The following is a 6,849-nucleotide window of genomic DNA, read 5'->3' on the forward strand; positions in this document are numbered from 1 at the left end:
TAGTGTTCCTTTAATTAATTGCTATGCAGACGACACACAATTAATCTTCTCCTTTCCCCCTTCTGATGACCAGGTGGCGAATCGCATCTCTGCATGTCTGGCAGACATATCAGTGTGGATGACGGATCACCACCTCAAGCTGAACCTCGGCAAGACGGAGCTGCTCTTCCTCCCGGGGAAGGACTGCCCGTTCCATGATCTCGCCATCACGGTTGACAACTCCATTGTGTCCTCCTCCCAGAGCGCTAAGAACCTTGGCGTGATCCTGGACAACACCCTGTCGTTCTCAACTAACATCAAGGCGGTGGCCCGTTCCTGTAGGTTCATGCTCTACAACATCCACAGAGTACGACCCTGCCTCACACAGGAAGCGGCGCAGGTCCTAATCCAGGCACTTGTCATCTCCCGTCTGGATTACTGCAACTCGCTGTTGGCTGGGCTCCCTGCCTGTGCCATTAAACCCCTACAACTCATCCAGAACGCCGCAGCCCGTCTGGTGTTCAACCTTCCCAAGTTCTCTCACGTCACCCCGCTCCTCCGCTCTCTCCACTGGCTTCCAGTTGAAGCTCGCATCCGCTACAAGACCATGGTGCTTGCCTACGGAGCTGTGAGGGGAACGGCACCACAGTACCTCCAGGCTCTGATCAGGCCCTACACCCAAACAAGGGCACTGCGTTCATCCACCTCTGGCCTGCTCGCCTCCCTACCACTGAGGAAGTACAGTTCCCGCTCAGCCCAGTCAAAACTGTTCGCTGCTCTGGCCCCCCAATGGTGGAACAAACTCCCTCACGACGCCAGGACAGCGGAGTCAATCACCACCTTCCGGAGACACCTGAAACCCCACCTCTTTAAGGAATACCTAGGATAGGATAAAGTAATCCTTCTGACCCCCCCCCCCCCCTTAAAATATTTTGATGCACTGTTGTAAAGTGGCTGTTCCACTGGATGTCATAAGGTGAATGCACCAATTTGTAAGTCGCTCTGGATAAGAGCGTCTGCTAAATGACTTAAATGTAAATGTAAATGTAATTAAAGTGGCCAGTGATATCAAGTCTGTAAGTAGTCAGCCGCCTCTCTGTGCTAGGGATGGCTGTTTAACAATCTGATGGCCTTGAGATAGAAGCTGTTTTTCAATCTCTCGGTCCCAGCTTTGATGCACCTGTACTGACCTCGCCTTCTGGATGGAAGCGGGGTGAACAGGCAGTGGCTCGGGTGGTTATTGTCCTTGATGATCTTTTTTGCCTTCCTGTGACATCGGGTGTTGTAGGTGTCCTGGAGGGTAGGTAGTTTGCCCCCGGTGATATGTTGTGCAGACCCCACAACGTGGTGCTCACTTTGCTGTTTCTTGAAGTCCACGATTATCTCTTTTGTTTTGTTGACATTGAGTGAGTGTCACGTCTGCTCCTGCTCTTCCCCCCTGGCGCTCGAGGGCGCCAGGCTGCCCTGCATCACGCACTCCTGCCATCAATTAAGCACACCTGCCTTCCCTCGTCATGCACATCAGCAATATTGGATTCATCTGGACTCACTCATCACCTGTTTATTACCTCCCCTATATTTGTCAGTTCCCCTGCTCTGTTCCCTGCTGATGCATTAATAGTTTTTTATCTTTGTTACCCTTGTGCTGACGCTGTTCCTGTCTCGTTCCATTTCCGTTCCTTATTAAATATTTGACTCCCCATACCTGCTTCATCGGGGAGTACTGGCGCTCCGTTTGGTGGTGACGTCGGCTCTGGATCGCCGTCGATGGAACCGGGGGTGCCTAGCCAGCTCGTCGGGCTTCCACGCCCTAGCTGGCTCGAGAGGTTTCCTTGCCCCGGTTGGCTTGGAAGGCGCCCATACCACGTCGGGCCTCAGCCGGATCGCCAGGTCTTGTTCGCCCAGCTGGCCCAGGATTTTTTTTTTTTTTTTTTTTTTTTAGTGACGTCGGGGTGGATTCCGCCGCCGATGGAACCGGGTGTGCCTAAGCCAGCCCGTCAGGCTTTCACACCCTGGCTGGCTCAAGAGGTTTCCGTGCCTCGGTTGGCTCGGCAGGTTTCCATCCCATGTCACGCTCCACCGGATCATTGGGCTCCCTCGTTGCAGGGGGATCGACAAGCGTCCTTACCTCTCCCGGATCGTCGGGCTCCCATGCCCCAACCGGCTTGCCCAGTGCCCATGTCTCGGCCGGTTCGCCCAGGTGGGACGCCGCTAGAGGGGGGTACTGTCACGTCTGCTCCTGCTCTTCTCACCTGGTGCTCGATGGCACCAGGCTGCCCTGCCTCACGCACTCCTGCCATCATCAATTACGCACACCTGCCTTCACTCGTCACGTGCATCAGCGATATTGGATTCACCTGGACTCACGCATCACCTGTTTATTACCTCCTCTATATTTGTCGATTCCCCTGCTCTGTTCCCTGCTGATGCATTCATTGTTTTCGTCTTTCTTACCCTTGTGCTGATGCTGTTCCTGTCTCGTTCCATGTCCGTTCCTTATTAAATGTTTGACTCCCCGTACCTGCTTCGTCTCTCCAGCGTCAATTCATGTGACAGTGAGAGGTTATTGTCCTGACACCACACTCCGAGAGCCCTCACCAGGCTACTCCTGGCAAACGTCTCTGTCGCAAAGCAAATACCAGTTAGCCTTGAGCTAGGCCAATCTCCAGGCTAGCCGAAGAGGTCCACCAGCTAATTATTGGGCTACAATACCTCTTTTGCCAATTGGCCTGGACCATTTATTGCCGACACGGAGCCCTGCCGATCCATCATGACTGGCCTGCCGACGTAATCGTCCGAGGTGGTTTCAACAAGCTTTTCCGTTGCAACGTCGCCGAAGATCCATCTGCTGGCCACGGCCCGCTAGCTTTCTGAACGCCGTGTCTCCAGCTCACCTAGCGTAGTAGCGACTACCGAACAGCGCCCTGACTCATCTATTGCTGCTCATTGGACACTATGATCACTCGGCTATTCATGCCTCTCCCTAATGTCAATATGCCTTGTCTACTGCTGTTTAGGTTAGTTATTATTATTATTATTGATTTATTTCCCTATAGAGCCCCCAGCCCCGCCTTTAGATAGCTCCTCCACAGAAGCCAGGTGAGGTCTCCGCATAACTGGTGCCTCCAGAGACGCAACCGCTCATCGTCACTCAATGCCTAGGTTTACCTCCACTGTACTCACATCCTACCAAACCCTTGTCTGTACATTATGCCCTGAATCTATTCTACCATGCCCAGAAATCTGCTCCTTTTATTCTCTGTCCTCAAAGCAATAGACGACCAGTTCTTATAGCCTTTGGCTGTACCCTTATCCTAATACTCCTCTGTTCCTCTGGTAATGTAGAGGTTAACCCAGGCCCTGTTGCCCCCAGCACCACACCTATCCCAAGGTGCTCTCATTTGTTGACTTCTGTAACCGTAAAAGCCTTGGTTTCATGCATGTTAACATCAGAAACCTCCCTAAGTTTATTTTATTCACTGCTTTAGCACACTCCAACCCTGATGTCCTAGCCGTGTCTGAATCCTGGCTTATGAAGACCACCAAAAATTCAGAAATGTCCATCCCCAACTACAACATTTTCTGACCAGATAGAACTGCCAAAGGGGGCGGAGTTGCAATCTACTGCAGAGATAGCCTGCAGAGTTCTGTCATGCAATCCAGGTCTGTGCCCAAACAATTCAAGCTTATACATTTCAAAATTCACCTTTCCAGAAAAAAGTCCCTCACCATTGCCACTTGTTATAGACCCTCCTCAGCCCCCAGCTGTGCCCTGGACACCATATGTGAATTGATTGCCCCCCATCTATCTTCAGAGTTTGTACTGCTAGGTGACCTAAACTGGGATGTGCTTAACACCCCAGCCATCCTACAATCTAAGATAGATGATAGATGGATGTAATCTCACACAAATTATCAAGGAACCTACCAGGTACAACCCTAAACCCGTACCCATGGGCACCCACATAGATATCCTCCTGACCAACTTGCCCTCTAAATACACCTCTGCTGTCTTCAACCAGGATCTCAGCGATCACTGCCTCATTGCCTGAGTCCGTAATGGGTCTGCGGTCAAACGACCACCCCTCATCACTGTCAAACGCTCCCTAAAACACTTCATCGAGCAGGCCTTTCTAATCGACCTGGCCCGGGTATCCTGGAAGGATATTGACCTCATCCCGTCAGTAGAGGATGCCTGGTTGCTCTTTAAAAGTGCTTTCCTTACCATCTTAAATAAGCATGCCCCATTCAATTTAAAAAAAATTAAAACAGATATAGCCCTTGGTTCACTCCAGACTTGACTGCCCTTGACCAGCACAACAACATCCTGTGGTGTACTGCATCGAATAGCCCCCGCGATATGCAACTTTTCAGGGAAGTCAGGAACCAATACACACAGTCAGTTAGGAAAGCTAAGGCTAGCTTTTTCAAACAGAAATGTGCATCCTGTAGCACTAGTTCCCAAAAGTTCTGGGACACTAAAGTCCATGGAGAATAAGAACACCTCCTCCCAGCTGCCCACTGCACTGAGGCTAGGAAACACTGTCACCACTGATAAATCTATGATAATCGACAATTTCAAGAAGCATTTTTCTACGGCTGGCCAGGCTTTCCACCTGGCTAACCCTACCCCGGCCAACAGCTCTGTACCCCCCACAGAAACTTGCCCAAGCCCCCGCCAGTTCTCCTTCACCCAAATCCAGACAGCTGATGTTCTGAAAGAGCTGCAAAATCTGGATCCCTACAAATCAGCTGGGCTAGACAATCTGAACCCTCTCTTTCTAAAATTATCAGCTGAAATTGTTGCAACTCCTATTACTAGCCTGTTCCACCTCTCTTTCATATCGTCTGAGATGCCCAAAGATTGGAAAGCTGCCGTGGTCATCCCCCTCTTCAAAGAGGGAGACACTCTAGACCCAAACTGCTATAGACCTATATCCATCCTGTCCTGCCTTTCTAAATTCTTCAAAAGCCAAGTTAACAAACAGATCACCGACCATTTCGAATCCAACCGTACGTTCTCCACTATGCAATCTGGTTTCTGAGCTGGTCATGGGGGTGCACCTCAGCCACGCTCATAACGATAAAAGACAGTACTGTGCAGCCGTCTTCATCGACCTGGCCAAGGCTTTCGACTCTGTCAATCACCGCATTCTTATCGGCAGACTCAATAGCCTTGGTTTCTCAAATGACTGCCTTGTTGTGAATTACTGAACGTGTCCTTTTAATCATTACAAAGATACTGTCACTTTTTAAGGTAAAACTGCTTCCTGATAAATTCCTCGTACAGGGTTCACCAACTACTTCTCAGATAGAGTTCAGTGTGTCAAGTCAGAGGGCCTGTTGTCCGGACCTCTGGCCGTCTCTATGGGGGTGCCACAGGGTTCAATTCTCGGGCCAACTCTTTTCTCTGTATATATCAATGTTGTCGCTCTTGCTGCTGGTGATTCTCTGATTCACCTCTATGCAGATGACACCATTCTGTATACATCTGGCCCTTCTTTGGAAAATGTGTTAACAAACCTCCAAACGAGCTTCAATGGCATACAACACTCCTTCCGTGGCCTCCAACTGCTTTTAAATGCTAGTAAAACTAAATGCATGCTCTTCAACTCGCATCACTACTCTGGACGGTTCTGACTTAGACGGTTCTGACTTAGAATAAATATTACATATTCGTCACCAAACCCACTGGCTCCAGGTCATTTATAAGTCTTTGCTATGTAAAGCCCCGCCTTATCTCAGCTCACTGGTCACCATAGCAGCACCCACCCGTAGCTCGCACTCCAGCAGGCATATTTCACTGGTGATCCCCAAAGCCAACACCTTATTTGGCCGCCTTTCCTTCCAGGTCTCTGCTGCCTATGACTGGAACGAATTGCAAAAATCACTGAAGCTGGAGACTTATATCTCCCTCTATAACTTTAAGCATTAGCTGTTAGAGCAGCTTATCGATCACTGTACCTGTACACAGCCCATCTGTAAATAGTACACCCAACTACCTCATCCCCATTTTGTTATTCATTTTTTTTGCTATTTTGCACCCCAGTATCTCTACTTGCACATCATCATCTGCACATCTATCACTCCAATGTTAATTCTAAATTGTAATTATTTTGTCTTTATGGTCTATTTATTGCCTTACCTCCCTGATCTTACTACATTTGCACACACTGTACATATACTTTTTCTATTGTGTTATTGACTGTACGTTTGTGGCTACCCGGACTATTTGCATTGTGTGTCCCCCCAACCCCTATTTTACGCTGCTGCTACTCTCTGTTTATCATATATGCATAGTCACTTTAACTATACATTCATGTACATACTCCCTCAATTGGCCTGACCAACCAGTGCTCCCGCATATTTGCTAACCGGGCTATCTGCATTGTGTTCCGCCACCCGCCAACCCCTCTTTTAAGCTACTGCTACTCTCTGTTCATCATATATGCATAGTCACTTTAACGATACCTACATGTACATACTACCTCAATCAGCCCGACTAACCGGTGTCTGTATGTAGCCTCCCTACTGTTATTTTTCACTGTCTTTTTACTGTTGTTTTTATTTCTTTACTTACCTATTGTTCACCTAATACCTTTTTTTGCACTATTGGCTAGAGCCTGTAAGTAAGCATTTCACTGTCTGTTCTACACCTGTTGTATTCGTCCCATGTGACAAATCCCATATGTAATTCTGTGCTATTGTTTTTGTCACACTGCTTTGCTTTATCTTGGCCAGGTCTCAGTTGTAAATTAGAACTTGTTCTCAACTGGCCTACATGGTTAAATAAAGGTGAAATTAAAAACCTTCTCTCTGTAGGCTGTCTCTTCATTGTTGGTAATCAAGCCTACCACTGGTGTGTCGTCT

Source organism: Salvelinus fontinalis, chromosome 19 (assembly GCF_029448725.1).
Source record: "Salvelinus fontinalis isolate EN_2023a chromosome 19, ASM2944872v1, whole genome shotgun sequence".
In the NCBI taxonomy this organism is placed as follows: Eukaryota; Metazoa; Chordata; class Actinopteri; order Salmoniformes; family Salmonidae; genus Salvelinus; species Salvelinus fontinalis.